This window comes from Mirounga leonina, unplaced genomic scaffold (genome assembly GCF_011800145.1).
Source record: "Mirounga leonina isolate KUSES-001 unplaced genomic scaffold, KU_Mleo_1.0 Mir_152, whole genome shotgun sequence".
Taxonomy (NCBI): Eukaryota; Metazoa; Chordata; class Mammalia; order Carnivora; family Phocidae; genus Mirounga; species Mirounga leonina.
The window spans coordinates 31,870-54,321 of record NW_023270380.1 but is presented as its reverse complement, the minus strand read 5'-3'; the positions used below and the strand labels follow the sequence as shown (position 1 = coordinate 54,321).

General features: G+C 40.5%; 1 long non-coding RNA gene across 1 annotated transcript; it reads left to right on the top strand.

Annotated features, from left to right (window-relative positions):
- The first annotated feature begins 1,988 nt into the window (after nucleotides 1-1,988).
- Nucleotides 1,989-8,860, top strand: LOC118012877. The gene is made up of 3 exons (XR_004679851.1): nucleotides 1,989-2,111; nucleotides 6,636-6,738; nucleotides 8,792-8,860. It is a non-coding gene; the product is annotated as an uncharacterized LOC118012877 (long non-coding RNA).
- Nucleotides 8,861-22,452: the final 13,592 nt, after the last annotated feature.

Genomic DNA, 22,452 nt, shown 5'->3' with positions numbered 1-22,452 from the left:
GTTGTGATGCATTTCTTATTTCAAATAAATATTTATTTTTATACCTAATTATCTAATTGGTATTCTTTCTCTTAAAGAAGGCCCTCAAATTTAATAAGCTTTTAGGCTGTACAAAATTTTGCTCTACCCCTACATCTGGTCATATGTTAGTTTTTGTATCCTTCTTACTCCTGCTTTACTCCCTTAAAAAAAAAAAAAGTTTTATTCAATTTATTTAAACTGAAAAAAATTTCACCCATTTCTCCCACCCCACCCCACCCCCACCTCTTGCAACTACCAATCTGTTCTCTGTATCTGTGATCTTGTTTGTTTTTTGTTTGTTTGGGTTTGTTTGTTTGTTTAGATTCTACATATAAGTGAGGTCATACAATATTTGTTTTTCTCTGTCTGACTTATTTCACTTAGCAAAATGCCCTCAAAGTCCACCCATGTTGTCGCAAATGACAAGATTTCATTCTTTTTGATGGCTGAGTAATATTCCATTGTGTGTATATATAACACATTTTCTTTATCCATTCATCCATCGAGGGGCACCTAAGTTGCTTCCATGTCTCAATTATTATAAATAATGTCACAATGAAAATGGAGGCACAGATATCTTTTTGAATTAGTGTTTTCATTTTCTTTGGACAAACACTCACCGATAAGATTGCTGGATCATATGGTAGTTCTATAATTTTTTGAGGAAACTCCGTATTGTTTCCATAATGGCTGCACCACTTTACAGTCCCACCAAATAGTGTACAAGGGTTCCCTTTTCTCCAAATCCTTACCAATGCTTGTTATTTCTTGTCTTTTTGAAATAGCCATTCTAACAGGTGTGAGGTATTTGATTTACATTTTCCTGATGATTAATGATATTGAGCATCTTATTAAGTACTGTTGGCCATCCATACGTTTTTTGGAAAAATGTTTATTGAGATTTCCTGCCCATTTTTAATTGGATTATTTGAAGTTTTTTGCTATTGAGTTGTATGAGTTCTTTATATATTTTGGGTGTTAGCCCCTTATCACATATATGATTCACATTATTTTCTCCCATTCCATAGGCTGCATTTTCATTTGGTTGATGGTTTCCTTTGCTGTGCAGAAGCTTTTTAGTTGTGCTCCTTTTTTGTATGCTGTGCCTTATTATGTTGCATATTGTCCCATCCCCACTCATTTTGGCCCATCTTTCTAGATTCAGCTTAATAAACTTCCTGCAGCCTTATCAAAAATACCCAGAAACCTCAGTGTCAAAAAAAAAAAAAATACCCAGAACTAATTCTTCCCATATTTATAAGAATCTTCCGCAGGTGATTCAGGAAAGCAGGCTCCACATCCACCATGTATTTCATTCCAGACCAAAAATGGAGAGAGAGCCTGGAGCAGCAGAATGCCGACTGAGGTCAGGCACTGCCAGAGGCCCCTCACGGTGTGTGGCTCCCAATTGAATGATGTGTTTTTGTTTGTTTGTTTGTTTGTTTGTTTACTGTCTGTCTCCTCGCACAAGTGCATGAGGTCAAGGACTTTATTTTGTTCATCCCTATACCCCACACTTAGAATCACGTGGGGCAAATAAGAGACGACTATTACTACTTTTTATGCTTCTATAAAATATTTTTGGAACACATGAATCAAATCTGACTATGTCTTACAGCAATGAATGGGAAAGACCATTTCTTTGCTCTCTTTTAAGAATGCATTGACCGCTAGTGTACCCCCATTTGATTTCACCACGGCTACAAAATTGGTGTAATGTCTCTCTCCATGATGTCTTGGGTGTAGGAAACCTGGGAAATGCCGACAATTGCCCGGGCACGGAATTTCCACTCTTAAGATCTCGTCCCTATGTGGCCCTCCAGCCCAGGTGTGAACTCCACCCCACTCTGAAACCCTCCTCCAGTTCTTCCAGCATCCCACCCCACCCCATTGCCCACCACAGCCGAACACACCCAGACCGAGAGTCATTCCTCTGACTTGTCCCTGTTTATCACACAGGTCTCAGCTTAGATATCACCTCCTCCAGGAAGTGTTCCCTGGCCCTCTGATGTTGATGTACTTGTGTTTGCCCTACCATAGCGCCTCCTGCTGAAATAACCTACTGATACTGGCTCTTCATCTCCTAAAAGGTGGAATTCTTTAACTCCAACACATTTTCCAGTGTTTTTTTTTTTTTCCATAAAGTTCTTCTACCTGTTCCACTAGTAAAGATTATCTAATTTTCAAATTTACTAATTATAGTGACTTTATACTTTTTTACTAATGTAGTAAAAACCATCTTAATGGAATTTTCACTGTGTCCCTTTCACTTTTCTACCTTTTGACATATTCAAGAAGTAAGCTATAATAATTTTTTAATTAATATATCTCTTGCCAGTCTATAATTTCCATCATCAAATTCAATGCAAAGCTATTTTTCTACTATTTATAACATTTCACTATTTACCCATCTTCCATAAATAAATAACAACAGATAACCAAATCAGAAGTGTATGGTTTCCAGATCTTTCATGTTAACAGGTCGTACAGCTATGTGTGTTTATTCTTTCTTTAAGCCACAGCCCTTTCCCTTGGACAAATTGATCTCATATCTTTTCCTCAGCTGTGCCCTAATTTTTAAATGTCCTGTAAGAGTCCAAGAGACTCTTGGAAGAGAAAATTACTTCTCATAAACTGAAGATTCAGAGTTGGGTCGTCTGTTGCCAACAGGATACTACGGCTTCCATTTGAGGCTGGGATGATGTTTCCCAAAACACCCTTCTCCGTGTGGTTCCAGTCTAAAGATGTCCAATAAGAGGAGCTCCTCGGGGATTTGGAAGATGGGAGGGTGGTAGAAGAGGATCATATGGCCAAGCATGATGGCAGACAGACACAGAGGGGCCCAGCGTGCCTTCACGTTCCTCCCGCTCTGTGCCCACCTCACTCCCCTCACAGCAACCCCCAGCCCACCGCCATTCCTGTCCCCACAGAGGCTGCAGCTCCCACACTCCACTTCTCAAGCTCCCTTTCATGGCCACATCTGCATGGCTACTGGGTTCTCTCTCAAGCTCTAGCTGGTACCCTGTACCAGCTAGCAACTCCCTGGCAACTTGCAAACTCATGGAAGTTCCCCTTCTTAGCCCCTGTACCTTGGAGTGGCTGTTTTCGTGACCATACCCTTCCTTAGTCTCTGTTTACCACTGGGGATGACATCCTAGGGAGAAAATTGACAAGGAAAATAATCTTGGCATTTTTCACTAGAAAACATGGGGGAAATCATATAAATGGCACCAAACCATTAGCTGGTCCACCAGTGAGTCCTTGTCAGCAATCACAAAGCCCTGAACTCTTCCATCAGCTAGTATTACGGTAAGGGGTCATGAACATGGTCCAACATGTTGGTATTGGTGCCCCTGTCTCCAGATGTCCTTCTGTCACTTGCCATCACCCTCTTAATAAATAGAATGAATAAATTAAGAGCTTGCATTAGCATGATGAAATTTTCAGATGCGAAAATCAATCATTGATTTTGATTGTAAAAAATATTTCTGAAGGTCAAATGTCTATATTGTTTCTACTGGCCAGATTAGGCTAGGCTGTGGAGCAGTGAGAAGTAAACTCAAAATTTTAATGTTTAGAAACATAGGAGTTATTTTTTGGTCATTCAAAATTCACTGCAGATCTAGTAATTCACTGCAGATCTAGTGGTTCTCCAAGGCAGCTCTCTTCCAAGTGGTGACTCAAGGATCCAATCTGCTTGTGTCTTATAACTATGCCACCTGGGACATATGGTTTTCAGGAAAGAGAATGTGGAGGGTCATGTGCCAACTATTAAATTGCTTCATCTTGGAAATGACTCCCAGAACTTACAGCTCTCTCTGTGTACCATACATTTCTGTGCATGTACCCAGGCATGCAACAGCGATTTTGTAAGAGCTCAAAACTGGAAACAATCTAAGTGTCAAAACAGTAAGATGGGTGAATTAATTTTGGAATTTATGTTATACTACTCAGTCAAAAGAATGAATGAACTGCAGATAAATACAACACTAACGAATCTCACTGACATAATGAGAAGGGAAAGAAGCCAGATACCAAAAAAAGCATAAACTATCTGATTTGATGTACAAAAAGTTTAGGAATGAGAAAAACTAAACAGCATGAGATGTCAGAATAATTGAGGATAATTGTTACATTTGGGAAGGAGAGGGCCCATAGGGGGCTTCTAATGTTCAGATATGTTCTGAGTGGTGGTTACATAGGTGTTCACTTTATACTAATTAATTATTATACCATATTTTTGGTTTTTTCACCTTAACGTATTTCATTATATTTCAAAATTATAATGGTTTAAAATATTCAAACCTACAAATTGTATTAAATAAGACTGATGGTTATTTGCATTTTAAAGAACTGTTTGCTTTAGCCTAGCACAGTGGTATACATATTGTACACTTTTTGAATGGAATAACAAACCCTTATAGTAAAATTTCAATGTGGTTTGATTGGCCAAAACCCTATTTATACAAAACTTTTCCACATATCATGAAGTACTACTGTACATTATTTACATTTCTAATAGGGTTTTTTTTGCTTTTTATTGTTATGTTAATCACCATACATTACATCATTAGTATTTGATGTAGTGTTCCATGATTCATTGTTTGCATATAACACCCAGTGCTCCATTCAGTACGTGCCCTCTTTGATACCCATCACCAGGCTAACCCATCCCCCCACGCCCCTTCCCTTCTAGAACCCTCAGTTTGTCTTTCAGAGTCCATAGTTTCTCATGGTTCGTCTCCCCCTCTGATCTCCCCCCCTTCATTTTTCCCTTCCTACTATCTTCTTTTTTTTTTTTTTAACATATAATGTATTATTTGTTTCAGAGGTACAGATCTGTGATTCGACAGTCCTACACAATTCACAGCGCTCACCATAGCACATACCCTCCCCAATGTCTATCACCCAGCCACCCCATCTAATAGTTACTTTTAATATAGGCATCATCTTCCACAAGTGCTGTTTGTGGGTGCTCTAGTATTTTTAACAAACTTAACTGATCCTGCAGGACTGCTGTGAAAGAGGTGAATGGCAATTTATAGACATAAGTACCTGGAGGAAAATGAGAGCACCAGGGAGGGCCCTTGGAGGGATGACAGGCAACTTGGCACCAAGAGCTTGCTGGGGAAGAGGCCAGAATTGCCATTCATGTCGTACACAGACACCCGCGCCCACCCCCCCGGTCTTGGTTTCTCTTCCTCTTTAAAATCCCCAGTTCTGGGTCTTCCCAACTGTTGCAACGCTGCCACTGATGAGAAACACCAAGTCCATTTTCTGAGACCTACTGCGACCTTCCAGAATTGCCCTCCCAGCTATTTGGACCCTTTTGATAGAAAAAGCCTCCTTCCCAGACCTTTGCAGCAACTGATATGCTTCCAACTTCCCTCCCCAAACACACATCACAGAACCTCCCCAGGTCAAACATTGTCCAGCTGTCCAAATCCTTACAGTTGATAAGAACTCTTTAGAAACCCCTCTTAGCTATTGCAAAACCTTGACCTTCTCTAATTTTTCAGCCTCCCCCTGAAGATAAGAACTGTTCATGTCACCATTTCCCGACAAGTGTAATCACCCGAGCCGGCAATTCTGAAATAATAGGACTGTCCTATTGTGAATTTAAAACCATTTTTTATCTATTCATTAAAGTAATTCCATAAACATTGATTGAGGCCTTTTGTTAAGAATTTGTTCATGATCAAATATTTTGTTTGAAAATTTTTTCTGTAATTCTAAAATTTCATTAATTCGGATGGCTTTCTAATCAGTCAAAATTGGAAAGTTTTAAGTCACATTAAAAATATTTTAGGGGCACCTGGGTGGGTCAGTCTTTTAAGCATAGGACTTTGACTCAGGTCACGATCTCAGGGTCCTGGGATGGAGCCCTTCAATGGGCTCTGCATTCAGCAGGGAGTCCGCTTATCCCTCTGACTCTACCCCTGCGCCCCCGTCTCGTGCCCCCCCCCAAATAAATAAATAAATAAAATATTTACAAAAATATATTTTATAGAGTTATCCCTGCCTGGAGAGGCTTTTCCATGGTCTTTACCTAATTAAATCATAAGCATCTTTGTAGGTCCAGCTAGAGGTATTGCCATCATTCTGGCCTCTGTGCTCACCACCTTGGGAAGTGCTTTCCTTGGTATTCTCATCCCTCACAGACAGCTCTCAGCTCCCACGAGCTCCACGGACATGGAGGGCAAAGAGAGGTGCACAGCATCACTGAGGAGGATTCCAAAGCGGGGGGGAAGGGCTCTGTGGCAACTGCCCCTGGGGTTGCTGCCACTACACCCTTCTGGAAATGACTTCTAGAGCTCTGCACCTCCCAAGCATGGCAGGGAACCAGATTTGGGAAGCCCTAGGTGAGAAATGCTTCTGGGCTCTTCCTCCCTAGGAATACAGACTGGGCCTCGTTGCTGTTGGGATCTAGTTTCTGTAGAATTTGAACTCTGCCCTTTGGGACTTGAGAGTGCAGAGTGAATTCCTACCACATACCCTAAGGGAGTGCCTTCAAATGCATCAATCTGAAATAACCCAGAAGATGAATAGGAGCAGCAGGAAAGATTTTGTTGATTAAAAATATTTGTTTTCTTTTCTTTTAATCCTTATAACAGTGGTCCTGAGTTTTAAAAGCAACTCAACTCAAATCAAATCAAATCAAATGCAGAGAAATACTATCAGACAAGAAAAGACTCAAAAACAACCAACCAAAAATGGGTAAGTTTGCTTTGTTCCAGGAAAGGAAATGAAACCAATCAATTTGATTTGGCTGGCTTCGGCCCATATCTGTTGAATGCTTCTGTGTATCAAGGGGTGTATTTAATGTCTAAAAGAATGGAGATCAACACAGTGAAAGAAGAGCCTCCAAATCATACATATTTAACATAAACAAAAACCTTACCTTATCTTAGGAGGGAACTTCAAAAACAACACCCACTAGATTTAGATTAATTCACAAGTTCCCTTTGAAGCCATCAGGGGTGTACTCTTTCTTCCCAGGCAGTGGGGTTTTCCTGTCTAAATAAGGGACTTGTGTAGGAGGAATTCCATTAACTCACTCATTTAGCAAATATTTATTAAGCACCCACTGCATGCGAGGCCTATAGTGGTTGAGGATAATGTCAATCAGCACAACAGACACAAACAAACCACTGCTTCACAGAGCTGCAACCAAAATAAGTGAATTAGATATCATGTCAGAGGGTGAAAAGCACCACAGAGGAGGAAAAGCAGGGAAAGGGAATGGGACGGGGGTATGTTTTAATCAGGTAGTTAGAGAATGCCTCACACAGGTTACATCTGAGCAAGGACTTTGAAGGATGGAGGTCACTAAGTGTTTGGGTGTCTGGGGAAGGAACATTCTATTGTGTAAGTCATAGTGAGCTACTTTGATCCATCATGGAATGAGGAAGGAGCATTCTAGGCAAAGGGAACAGCAACAGCAAAATCCCTGCTAGCAGGGACGGTGTCAGCAGGTCAGAGAAACAGCAAGGAGCCTCATGTGCCTAGGAAAATGTTAGCAATCATCTTCCATGACCAGGCATAGAAAAAATGAAAAAAGAAAAACGCACATAGGCCGTGGTAGACGTGGTGTCAATTCTGCATGAGCTGAGAGCTGCTGGAATTGAGGTAGGTAGCAGCAGCATCTGACTTAGGCTCCCAGGATCCCTGGGGCTACAGATGAAAAGCAACTGTCAAGGACAAGGGGAGTGGGGAGACCAATTAGGAGATGAAGGACTTGACCAGGAATGCAGAGGTGGTGGTGGGAAGGTTTTGGACATACCTTGAAGGTAGAGCTAGCATGATCCTCCTGGTGCACTGGGTCTGGGGTTTGAGGGTACACGAGGAGGCAAGACAATTCCAAGGATCATGGCCTGACAAACTGAAGTTGTCATTAACTAAGATAAGGAAGACTCCAAGGGGCTGGTTAAAGGAGAAAGATTAGGAATTTGATTTGTACCTATGAGGTTGAGTTGCCTATGAGATGTCCAAGAGCAAATATTGAGTAGACAGTTGAATATATAAGTCTGGAGTTCAGAGAGAGGTGCTGTCTAGAGATGTCAGCACATGGATGAAGGATAGGAGGACATTAGATCATCAAAGAAGGAGTATAGACCAAGAAGAGGAGAGGACCTAAGGAGAAGACCTAGGGCTGAACTCTGGGACTCCAATGTTAGATGAAAAGGAAAGACATTTAAAAAGCTACAAATATTAATAAAGACCAAATATCAAAAGCTGGGAAGGGAGAAATGGAAAAGTAACTGCTAAATGCACCACATGTGTGAGTAAGAGCTTATCTGAATGGGTACCTACCATCTCATTGCACGGTAAGTCATTTGGCCCCTTTTGAATTTGAAACAATCTGTCTCCTTTATTTATAAGGTCGCCAATAATAAACACAATATGGCACTGTAGCTACCCTATTTACAAACTGATTGCTTCATTGATTTCTGGTTCTGGGTTGAATGTCAGGGAAGGAAGGGATAACAAAGGTTGAGACAAAGTCTGGACAATCATGGGGGAGTGTCCTCAGCACACAGTCTGGAACCAAACAGTCTGCTTTTCTTTGTCCAGCACACCGACAGGATCTGCACATTGATCTGGTTGTGTCAGTAAACAGACATGCCCCGAGTTCATGCCTGATAAAATCCACGTGTGTTCCAAGCTTACTTAAGGGCTAGCGATAGGAGTTTGGGGCTCCACTTTGACTAAAAATGAAACTCCAGTCAAAATCCTTTTAAAAAGCATTAAAATATATTGTTTATCTTAGGAAGAAAAATGTTCTATTGGATCCTCTGAAATGTGTGAAGCTTTTGTAGTCACTGTTTTGGAAGACAAGGTAACAAATTCTCAGTCCATGGTGGGAGTCGGGAAACCAGAGATGACATGGAGACATCAGTGATCAGTGACTTGCTCTGCAAAGGACTGTGGAAAGGATTTGGGTGGCAGAGGATGGGAGGATGTAAAGTTACTTCATTAGAGGGAAGCCATAGTTACTATTTATTATTTCCCTAGAGCATGTTCTGTTGGGGGTGGGGTGCAGGAGATGGCTTTCTGGTCAAATGAACCCACATTTGAGCCCGATCGTGTCACACACCTGTGCAGGTCATTTTACTTCTCTAACTTTGAATCCCCTCATTTGTATAAGTGTGTGGATTAGTTTGCTGGAGTTGTTATAACAAAGTACCACAGACTGGGTAGCTTCAATAACAGGAATTTATTTTCTTACAGACCTGGAGGCTAGAAGTCCAAGATCAAGGTGTAGAGTTGTTCCTTCGGAGGCTTCTCTTCTCTGCTTGTAGATGGCTGGTTCTCCCTGGCTTCACGTGGTCTTCCCTCTGTGCTTGCCAGTGTCCTCCTCTTCTCTTCTTGTAAAGACGATAATCGGATTGGATGAGGGCTCTCCCTAATGACCTCATTTTCTCTAGTTACCTCTTTAAAGACCTTATCTTCAAATACTGTCATGTTCTGAGGTAGAAGGGGTTAGGGCTTCAGCACATGAATTTTGGGAGACACAATCCAGCCCATAACAATGAGGACAGTCTACTAGTAGACAGTATTATATTCTGTTTTGATTATGTATCATGTATAAATAACAATATATATTATCTATTGAGAATTATGTCTGATAAACAAAGCTCTGTTCTTTAAATGTTTATTTATGTACACAAAATTTTTTTTGCTTAAGTGCCCATAATCTATTAGGAAGACTCATAATTACAGTGTGAGACCAGAATAGATGTTTACAAAAGCATACTTAACTCTAACTTTTTTAAGATATGGGAATATTTTAATGTAATTTTGTTTAAGATTATTTCAGGTGTCCTTGGGAGCAAAGACTCTTCTCAGAAGACGCAATAACTGGGGCACCTGGGTGGCTCAGTCAGTTAAGCATCTGACTCTTGGTTTTGGCTTAGGTCATGATCTCAGGGTCATGAGATGAGTCCCGTATCAAGCTCCATGCTGGGCGTGGAGCCTGCTTAAGATTCTCTTTCCCCTTCTTCTTCTGCCCCTAACCCCCACTCCTGCACTCTTGCTCTCTCTCTCTCTCTCTGTCTCAAAACAAAACAAAACAAAAACCAATAGCCAGTGCTTCTTGGTGAAGCATTAGGGGAGAGAGTGCTACCGTGTTAAGAAAAATTAAGATAAATCATTTCTGGAGATGTGATCCAAAGGGCATAAACAGACTGGCCAACCTGAATTTAGTTGTAGTTTTGCCATTTGTTAATTGTGTGACTTTCACCTCCAACAAATTTTAGCTCCCTTCTCCTTGACTAGTGTAGTAACCTGCTCCAGAGACACAATACTATGGTAATGATTTGGGGGAAACATATAATTTTATGAACTAAAAATTCAACAATTTTGTTTTTTCTCTAGAGAATCAAGGCACAAAGTAAGTGATCAATAAACACTGGATGGATGGATGGATGGATGGATGGATGGATGGATGGATGGATGGATGGATAAGTAAAATAATACAGGACATAGGAAGATTTTTTTGAGTCTTACTTGACCTAAACTCTAGCCAAATACTGATGTCGCACATGAAGCCAACAGGAGATCTCACTCCTCCTGCTACTCTCCCTTAACCCCTCAAGGTAGGTGCTGTGGAATTGATGTTATTAAAGGCTATATTTCAGGGTCCCTGGCTGGCTCTTAATCTCGGGGTGTGAGTTTGAGCACCACATAGGGTGCAGAAATTACATACATATGTACCTACATACATAAATAAAGTTATATTTAGTTTTAAAACCACACTACCTTTTGTTCTATTGGCCACGTAGGTGAAGCTGATTTAGGTTGGCCTTGCTACCAGGTCTGGTGTAATGCCTGCTCCCTCTCAAAACCTGCTTCCCCATCTAGTAAAAGACTCACTGCCTCCCACATTAAGCTTTCAAGGTCATCTGCAATGTGATCATTCCTAGGGCATGTCCCAGGAAGAGATGTTCACGTCCTTCTATGACCGTTCTAATCTTTCCCATTACACTTTGGTCTCTAGGTTTCCGGTTAAGAAAGGCAGTTTTCTAACATCTCCCAAATATTCTACATCTGAGATTTAAGACCCCCTGTAACTACTTTGCATAATCTTCCTTTCCCTCCACTCCTAAAGTTCCCTAAGACTGTCTAATATTTGTCCCAACCCATTTCTTCATCCAGTTGATAGGGCAGTTCTTACTTTCAATGAAATGCAGCCTTTTCTACAGTCTCCTAGGCTGGCATTTGGCATAACTTCTTGTGGTAGCTGGCCCCCAATGATGTCACACCCTGTGTAGTCCTTTCCCACACTAGGTAGGGATCATTCATATTCATATTATTCATAGGATATTGCAGAAATGAAGGAGTGTGACTTCTAACTCTGTCTTACAAATCCAGCTACCATGTCATGAGAACACCAAGCAGACATATGGAGAGGGCCACATGACGAAGAATGGAGGCCTCCTGCCAACAACTATGTGAGTGAGCCATCTTGAAATCAAGGAAGCCTTCCGAAGAAACACAGCCTTAGCCAATAGCTCAACCACAATCTCACAAGCAAGAATCATCCAACTACTAAGCTGCTCCCTAATTCTTGTCTATAAACTAGGAGATAATAAATGTTTTAAGCTATGTTCTGGGTTAATTTGTTAGATAGCAATAGGTAACTAATAAACCTCCTGAACTGCCCCAAATCTTAATAGTGGATTCCATCTGTCCTTGAAACTTATTTGCATCATCCTGACATTTTCTCATGTCTAGAAACAAACTCTTGACTGTTCCTGTTTCAACCTTCTGTTTCCTCTTAGCCCATTTATTAGAAACCCATGAATGGATAAACATTTTTTGTAGAGGGTGAGGGAGCCCGAGGTTATCTCTTCCTCTCCCTGTCACAGATTCACATGTAAATTTCTAATTTAAGTGACCCCAAGAAAATGGTCTTCTGGAATCTTATTTTTTTTCATACCAAATCATCTTTACTGTAGTATATAGTCAATATTTTACATATGGAATAAGAACAAACATAATTTTCACAAAGAAAGGGTACCTGGGTGGCTCAGTCAATAGGGTGTCTGCCTTCAGCTCAGGTCATGATCCCAGAGTCCCAGGATCGAGTCCCACGTCGGGCTTTCTGCTCAAAGGGGAGTCTGCTTCTCCCTCTGCCTCTGCTCCTTCCCCTGCTCATTCTCTCTCTCGCTCTCTCTCAAATAAATAAAATCTTTTAAAAAAATTTTTTTCACAAAGGAAGTCGATCCAGGTAAAATGATCTATAGGTATGTCCTGTATTACATTCGGACATGACACTACCTTGTTAATCAAATGTGTTAATGAGAGGCTTGGAATTATTCTGATCCTTCGCTTGTCTCTTCTGATCCAGAATAAATTTTTTCAATAGCTAGCCAGATTCAAGGGTACTGTGTTGGGTCCCAGAACACAGAACTGGATTACACTGACAAGAGACTGGGACACTGCTCTCATTAATGGAGATGACTGGCCAGCAAGCAAGTATCATCTCTGATAAGATCATTTCATTAAAGCTGATCTCAACTTTTTCCTATACCAAGATGCCAGAAGGCATGTCTCCAGCATCTTTCTGTAATAGTAGCTCGCCTTGGCAAAGGTTTTTCACAATAATGGATCAGGGTGGTAAGTGATAAAGATACCCTTCTCCCCATTCTACCTGCCCCCCTCCATGGTAGAACTAAATATCCTCTCAGGGGCTGTATAGTTCACAGGTGGCAGATATTCTCCCTAACCTCTGGGAATCTACACTGAAGAGGGCCCCAGAAGCAGAAAGAGGTCATTTCAGTTCTGGGGAAGCTGTTGCTTATACAGACTGTGTTTTGAGACTTTCTGGCTCTGTCTTTGTAAAGTACCCTGTACTTTTTGGCAGCCAGGTGATTGACACACAGTGTTATTATAAGAACAAGTGGAGCAATTCCAGGCATCCTTTCAAAGTAGCTATATCAAAAAGGCACTTTTCAATGGTTTTAAAGACCTGAAATTTTTTGTTCTTCTAAAATCCTCCTGGGAAAGACAATGCTTTTGTTTCAATGTCATGAAAAGACTGACCCTTAACTCCAGCTCCTCCCATCTCTGTTACAGACTCTGATAGCGTGTCCTCAGCGTGGGCCTCCTGATGGGCCACAGCCCATCCGTGTCAGGGCGCTTGCACAAGTGTCAGCTGCTTCCAAGCTTTCTAATCCCAAGACAAGAAAATAAAAAGGAACTGACTCATTCAAAGGTTAAGAAATGGAATGTGTGCCTGCATGGAATATGAGCCCTCCCGATCTTCATGATATTCCCTCATGCTGGATTTCAGACCACACCTGTGTGAAAAAAAACTTACAGTTGAACTGAAAAGAAAAGTGTTTGCGTGTGTAATAGTAACTGGTTTCCACTATTCTGGAATATAAAATATAAAAATAAATATAGACGAATCTGCAGACTCATTTGATACATGCTTATTGACTGCCAACCATAGGATACCCACTGTATTAAGTGCTGGAGGTTCAACAGTGAACAAAACGAACATGGTTCTTTTATTCATGAATAAATACAGACAACAAACAGCCAGACAATATTACACTACAAATGTTTAATATTGTTAAACATGTGTTAACAATATTAATTGTTAGGAAAGAAAAAGAAATGGTGACAGTTCCTGGCTTTCTTATTTACACCTGCTTCCCCAATAGCTGGCATCAGGGCTGGCACATAGTAGGAGAGGTTTTCAATGCCACCAGTTTTTCCCACTCAATCCTGGGACTCCGGATCATGACCTGAGCTGAAGGCAGAGCACCAAATCTAAGGTTTTGGAGGTCAGTGTCATAGCCAGGGTTGTCCCTGGTGGTGCTCCAATGGGGGAGCAGAACAGAGCCCAAGGAGCAGGCAGCATGGTCTAGGATCCCCTGGGTCACACAGAGAGAAGCAGTTCCCCTGCTTGGAGTGCATTTGGTAGAGGTGATATGGCCTCTCTGCAGCCAACAGACCCTACGGGCACCATTTAGCTGCCCAGCTCACCAGTATAGGAACAAAGATGCCAGTTGAGGGCAGCAGACCCTGGTGCCAGTGATTTACCATAAACTCCAAACTGCTGTGTGGCCATGTGACTATTTACTGGGACAAGCCTGCACCGGCCACAGCCTAGCAAGAACCTCCTGCAGAGGATCAGTTAAGGTCTGTGCCATGGGTGTCTCTGAAGTGTGGGGTTTTGAAACATGGCCACACCTGAGATAAAACATAGGAGTGCTATGTCACCTGGCAGGTGGACAACTCAGTCAAGGACAGCGTGAAGGCAGGGATCTGACAGAAGCTGGGGACACAGGAGGGGTGACTGTTTGCACATCTGTAAGGGCATCCTGAAGACTGGTGGTCATGAATTTCCCAATCCAGAGACAAGAAAATGGGGCAAAGCCATTTTCACCCCTCTCCCACCAGCACTGACCGACCTCAGTGAGCTAAACAGTGCCACCAGGTGGAGAGAGCCACAAGTCCCACCCTCCCTGAGCCCTGCAGACACATCTCCACTAGGGCAAATCCATCGGAGACTCAGAATAACAATCTCCTCTCCCAGAACATCAGCACAAACCTCTCACCCACACCAAGTCTACTGATCATAGAGTGCTGGAAAGCTTCAGTTCTAGGTGAAACAGGATTTAGCTGCCTTTAGTTTTATTGTTGTTGTTCAGTTTGGGTTTTTTGTTGTTGTTATTTTTTTATTTTTTTGTTTTTAAGATTTTATTTATTTATTTATTTATCAGAGAGCGAGAGAGAGAGAGAAACAGCATGAGAGGGGAGAGCATCAGAGAGAGAAGCAGGATCCCCGCAGAGCAAGGAGCCCGATGTGGGGCTCCATCCCAGGACTCCGGGATCATGACCTGAGCTGAAGGCAGTCACCCAACCAACTGAGCCACCCAGGCGCCCTGGGGGGTTTTTTTGTTTTATTTCGTTTTGGGTTTTTTTGGATAGAGAAAAAGCTATTTTTAAATTTTTATTTTTTTAAATTTTTTTATTTTCTCTGTCTTTTTTCTATCAAGCATCTCTTAACAAGCAAACCAAAACCTACCTAGCTTCCTTTATTTTATTTATTTTAATTTTTAATTTTTAATTTTTATTTTATTTTGCTTTTTTCTTTTTGATCTCCAAAATGACAAGACAAAAGAATTCATCCCAAAGGAAAGACCAGGAAGAAATGATGGCCAGGGATTTAATCAATACAGATATAAGTAAGATGTCTGAACTAGATTTTATAGCAACAATTATAAGGATAAGGATACTAGCTGGGCTTGAAAAAAGCATAGAAGACACTAGAGAATCCCTTACTGCAGAGATAAAAGAGCTAAAAGCTAGTCAAGCCAAAATTAAAAATGCTATAACCAAATGCAAACTCAAATGGATGTCATAACAATGAGGATGGATGAAGCAGTGGTATAGAAGATAAAATTATGGAAAGTAATGAAAGTGAAAAGAAGAGGGAAACAAAGGTAATGGATCATGAAGATAGACTTAGGGAACTCAGCGACTTATTAAAATGGAATAACATTGGTATCATAGGAGTCCCAGAAGATATATAGAGAGAAAAAGGGACAGAAGATCCAATTGAGCAAATTATAGCTGAAAACTTCCCTAGTCTTGGAAAGGACACAGACATCAAAATCCAAGAAGCACAGAGAACTCCCATTAAACTCAACAAAAGCCAGCCATTGCCAAGGCATATCATAGTCAAATTCACAAAACACACAGATAAGGAAAGAATCCTGAAAGCAACAAGAGAAAAAAAGTCCTTAACCTACAAGGGAAGACAGATCAGGTTCACAGCTGATCTGTCCACAGGAACTTGGCAGGCCAGAAGAGAATGGCAGGATATATTCAACGACCTGAATGGGAAAAATGTGCAGCCAAGAATACTTTATCCAGCAAGACTGTCATTCAGAATAGAAGAAGAGATAAAGAGTTTCCCAAACAAACAAAAACCCAAGGAGTTTATAACCACTAAACTAGCCCTGCAAGAAATATTAAGGGGGACTCATTGAGTGGGGGAAAAAAAGACCAAAAGCAACAAAGACTAGAAAGGAACAGAGAACATCACCACAAACACCATCTTTATAGGTAATACAGTGGCACTAAATTCATATCTTTCAAAAATCATTCTGAACATAAATGGACTAAATATTCCAATCAAAAGACATAGGATATCAGAATGGATTAAAAAAAAAAAAGACCCATCCATATGCTGCTTACAGAAGACTCATTTTAAATCTAAAGACATCTGCAGGGGCACCTGGGTGGCTCAGTCAGTTAAGCGTCTGCCTTCAGCTCAGGTCATGATCCCAGGGTCCTCACATCAGGCTCCCTGCTTAGCAGGGAGTCTGCTCTTCCCTCTCCTTCTGCCCCTCCCCCAGCTTGTGCTCTCTCATTCACTCCTCAAATAAATAAATAAAATATTCTGTAGATTGAAAGTGAGGGGATGGAGAACCATCTATCATGCTAATGTATGCCAAAAGAAAGCTGGAGTAGGTGCCCCTGGGTGGTTCTGTCATTAAGCATCTGTCTTCGGGTCAGGTCATGATCCCAGGGTCCTGGGATCGAGCCCTGCATTGGGCTCCCTGCTTTGTGGGAAGCCTGCTTCTCCCTCTCCCACTCCCCCTGCTTGTGTCTCTCTCTGTGTCTCTCTCTGTCAAATAAATAAATAAAATCTTTAAAAAAAAAGAAAGAAAGAAAGCTGAAGTAGCCATACTTATATCAGACAAACTAGATTTTAAACCAAAGATTGTTAACAAGAGGTAAAGAAGGGCATTTTATCATAATTTCTATCCATCAAGAAGACGTAACAATTGTAAGTATTTAGCCCCCAACTTGGAATCACCCAAATATATAAATCAATTAGTAATGAACATAAAGAAGCTCATCAATAATAATACAATAATAATAGGGGACTTTAACACCCCATTTACAGCAATGGACAGATCTTCTAAGCAGAAAATCAACAAAAAAACAATGGCTTTGAATGACATACTGGACCAAATAGACTTAATGGATATATTCAGAACATTTCATCCTAAAGCAGCAGAATACACATTCTTTTTCAAGTGCACATGGAACATTCTCCAGAATAGATCACATACTGTGTCACAAATCAGCCCTCAACAAGTACAAAAAGATTGAGATCATACCATGCATATTTTCTGACCACAAAACTATGAAACTTGAAGTCAACCACAAGAAAAAATTTGGAAAGACCACAAATGGATGTTAAAGAACATCCTATTAAAGAATGAATGGGTTAACCAGAAAATTAAAGAAAAAATGAAAAAGTAGATGGAGGCAAATGAAAATGAAAACACGACAGTCCAAAATCTTTGGGGTGCAGCAAAGATGGTCCTAAGAGGGAAGTACACTGCAATACAGGCCTACCTCAAGAAGCAAGAAAAGTCTCAAATATGCAACCTAACCTTACACCTAAAGGAGCTAGAAAAGGAACAGCAAATAAAACCTAAAGCCAGCAGAAGAAGAGAAATAATAAAGATCAGAGCAGAAATAAATGATACAGAAACAACAAACAGGGGCACCTGGGTGGCTCAGTCAGGTAAGTGTCTGCCTTTGGCTCAGGTCATGATCTCAGGGTCCTGGGATCGAGTCCCGCATCAGGCTCCCTGCTCAGCGGGAAGCCTGCTTCTCCCTCTGCCTGCAGCTCCCCCTGCTTGTGCTTGCTCTCTCTCTGACAAATAAATAAATAAAATCTTAAAAAAAAAAAAAAAGAAACAAACAAAAAAACATAGTAGAACAGATCAACAAAACTAAGAGCTGGTTCTTTGAAAGAATTAAGAAAATTGATAAACTCCTAGCCAGACTTACCAAAAAGAAAAGAGAAAGGACCCAAATAAATAAAATCATGAATGAAAAAGGAGAGGTCACAACCAACACCACAGAAATGCAAACAATTATAAGAGAATATTATGAAAAATTATATGCTAACAAACTGGGCAATCTGGAAGAAATGGATAAATTCCTAGAAACCTACAAACTACCAAAACTGAAACAGGAAGAAATAGAAAATTTGAACAGACCCATAACCAACAAAGAAATTGAAACAGTAATAAAAAATCTCCCAACAAACTCCCAACAATCCCAGGGGAATTCTACCAGTCATTTAAAGAATAGGGGCACCTCAGTGACTCAGTCTGTTAAGCATCTGCCTTTGGCTTAGGTCATTATCCCAGGGTCCTGAGATCAAGTCCTGCATCAGGCTCCCTGCTCAGCAGGGAGTCTGCTTCTCCCTCTGCCTCTGCCCCTCCCCCCATTTGTGCATGCTCTCTCTATCTCTCACTCACTCTCTCTCTCAAATAAATAAATAAAATCTTTAAAAAAAGAAGAGTTTATACCTACTTTCCTCAAATTATTCCAAAAAAATAGAAACGGAAGGAAAACTTCCAAATTCATTCTACAAGGTCAACATTACCTTGATTCCAAAACCAGACAAAGACCCCACTGAAAAGGAGAATTACAGGCCAATATCCCTGATGAACATGAATGCAAAAATTCTCAACAATGTACAACAGTACATTAAAAGAATTAATCACCACCATCAAGTGGGGTTTATTCCTGGGCTGCAGCCTGGTTCTATATTTGCAAATAAATCGTGATATACCACATTAGTAAAAGAAAGGGTAAGAATCATATGATCCTCTCAATAGATGCAGAAAAAGCATTTGACAAAATACAGCATCCATTCTTGATAAAAAAAAAAAACAACAACTCAACAAAGTAGGGATAGAAGGAACGTACCTCAACATCATAAAGGCCATATAGGAAAGACCCAAAGCTAATATCCTCAATGGGGAAAAACTGAGACTCTTTCCCTTACAGTCAGGAACAAGACAAGGATGTCCACTCTCACAATTACTATTTAACATAGTACTGGAAGTCTTAGCCTCACCAGTCAGACAACAAAAAGAAATAAAAGGCATCCAAATCAGCAAGGAAGAAGTCAATCTTTTACTATCTGCAGATGACATGATACTCTATGTAGAAAACCCAAAAGACTCCACCAAAAAAATTGCTAGAACTCATACATGAATTCAGCAAAGTGTCAGGATATAAAGTCAAAATAGAGAAATCTGTTGTATTTCTATCCACCAATAACGAAGCAGTAGAAAAAGAAATCAAGGAATTGATCCCATTTGCAATTGCTCCAAAAACAATGATACCTAGGAATAAACCTAACCAAAGAGGTAAAAGATCTGTACTCTGAAAACTATAGAACACTTAGAAATTGAAGAGGACACAAAGAAATGGAAAAGTAACCCATGCTCATGGATTGGAAGAAAAAATATTGTTAAAATATCTATACTACCCAAAGCAATCTACACACTTAATGCAATCTCTATCAAAATACCACCAGCATCTTTCACAAAGCTAGAACAAACAATCATAAAATTTATATGGAACCACAAAAGACCCTGAATAGCCAAAGCAATCCTGAAAAAGAAAAGCAAAGCTGGAGGCATCACGATTCCAGACCTCAAGCTATATTACAATGATGTAGTCATTAAGACAGTATGGTACTGGCACAAAAACAGACACATAGATCAATGGAACAGAATAGAAAACCCAGAAATGGACTGACAACTATATGGTCAACTAATCTTCAACAAAGCAGAAAAGAATATACAGTGGAAAAAAAGACCGTCTTTTCCACAAATGATGTTGGAAAAACTGGGCAGCAACATGCAAAATAATCAAACTGGACCACTTTCTTCTACCATACACAAAAAGAAATTCAAAATGGATGAAAGACCTAAATGGGAGACAGGAATCTATCAAAATCCTAGAGGAGAACACAGGCAGCAACCTCTTTGACCTCAGCTGTAATAACTTCTTACTAGACATGTCACCAGAGGCAAAGGAAACAAAAGCAAAAAATGAAGTTTTGGGACTTCATCAAGATAAAAAACTTCTGCACAGTGAAGGAAACAATCAACCAAACTAAAAGGCAGCCTACAGAATGGGAGAAGATATTTGCAAATGACAAATCTGGTAAAAGGTTAGTATCCAAAATCTATAAAGAACTTATCAAACTCAATGCCCAAAAACCAAATAATCCAGTTAAGAAATGGACAGAAGACATGAATAGACATTTTTCCAAAGAAGACATCCAGATGGCTAACAGACACATGAAAAGATGCTCAACATCACTCATTATCAGGAAAATACAAATCAAAACCATGATGAGATACCACCTCATACCAGTCAGAATGGCTAAAATTGGGCGCCTGGGTGGCTCAGTTGGTTAAGCGACTGCCTTCGGCTCAGGTCATGATCCTGGAGTCCCGGGATCGAGTCCCACATCGGGCTCCCTGCTCAGCGGGGGGTCTGCTTCTCCCTCGGACCCTCTTCCCTCTTGTGCTGTCTCTCATTCTCTCTCTCAAATAAATAAATAAAATCTTAAAAAAAAAAAAAGAATGGCTAAAATTAACTCAAGAAACAAGATATGTTAGCAAGGATGCTGAAAAAGGGGAACCCTCTTGCACCATTGGTAGAAATGCAAACTGGTACAGTCACTCTGGAAAACAGTATGGAGGTTCTTCAAAAAGTTGAAAATAGAAGTACCCTACACCCCAGCAATCAAAGTACTAGATATTTACCCAAAAGACACAAAAACACAGATTTAAAGGGGGCACATGCACCCCAATGTTTATAACAGCATCATTATCAATAATAGACAAACTATGGAAAGAGCCCAAGTGTTCATTGATAGATGAATGGATAAAGAAGATGTGGTATATATATATACAATGGAATATTACTCATCCATCAAAAAGAATGAAATCTTGCCATTTGCAACAACGTGGATGGAACTACAGTGTATTATGCTAAGTGAAATTAGTCAGTCAAAGAAACACAAATACCATATGATTTCATTCATATGTGGAATTTAGGAAGCAAAACAGATGAACATAGGGGAATGGAAAAAAAGAGAGTGAGAGAAAGAAAAAGAGGGAAGCAAACCATAAGAGACTCTTAACAATAGAGAACGAACTGAGGGTTAATGGAGGGAAGGAGGTGGGGGGTGGGCTAAATGGGTGATGCATATTAAGCAGGGCACTTGTTATGATGAGCACTGGGTGTTATATGTAAGTATTGAATCACTAAATTCTACTCCTAAACCAATATTACACTATATGTTAACTAACTAGAATTTAAATAAAAATTTGGAAGAAAAAAATACAATTAATCACTAAAAGGAACCAATTATACTTGGAAAAATAGTTAATTCCAGGTTTAAATTTAAAATGTTTCAGTTTGGGTTGTCTGGGTGGCTCAGTCAGTTAAGTGTCTGTCTTTGGCTCAGGTCATGATCCTGGTATCCTGGGTTCAAGCCCTGCATTGGGCTCCCTGCTCAGCGGGGAGTCTCCTTCTCCCTCTCCCTCTGCTCCTCCCCATCCCACTCATACTCTCACTCACTCTCTCTCTCAAATAAGTAAAATCTTTAAAAAATAACAAAAAATAAAATGTTTCATTTTATGAGGGTTGACGGAGGGAGATGGGTGGGGGATGGACTAAATGAATCGACAGGTGATGGGTATTTTTTTTTTAAGATTTTATTTATTTATTTGAGAGAGAGAGAATGGAAGAGAGAGAGCATGAGAGGGGGGAGGGTCAGAGGGAGAAGCAGACTCCCTGCTGAGCAGGGAGCCTGATGCGGGACTCAAAGACGAAGGCTATACTGACAGTGGATGAGGTGTCACCCAGACTGCAAAATTAGTGGATCAGAAACAGTGACACTGGGCTGGAGTTTCAACTTCCCAGAAGACCAAGTTTGAATTAGAGGAAATGTCTCCATCTGCTTGTCTATGAGAGCTATTAGGAGCGTGACTTAGTCTATCAACTCCACCCAGGACATTTGAGGATCTTTTGACATTCCTCACCTTAGGAGGTAGCCTCCATGTCCTAGCCCCTTGGAACTGGGCATATTTGTGAGTGCATGACTAAAGAATATATTGAAAATGTCCACATGACAGGCTCTGAGTCAGGTCTTAATACACTGGCAGCTTCTACTTTGTTTCTTGGAACATTTGTTCAGGAGGAAACCAGAAGTCATATAAAAAGCACAACTACCCTAGATCTCCAGAAAACCCAAACTAGCCATGTGGAGGGGTTGTATGAAGGGCACACTGCCTGGAAACCCCTAGTGTTGCAGTCATCCCAACCCCATGCCAAACACATGAAGCAGCAAATGGCCCCAGCCCTGATCCCTGCCACTACCGGAGAGACTCCAGTAAGAACTGCCACATTCATACCCATTAGGATGACTATTATAACAGAGAGAGACAGAGAGAGGAAGGAAGGAAGGAAGGAAAAGAAAAAAAGAAAGAGAGAGAAAGAAAAAAGGAAAGAGGAAAGAAAGAGAAAGAAAGAAAGAAAGAAAGAAAGAAAGAAAGAAAGAAAGAAAGA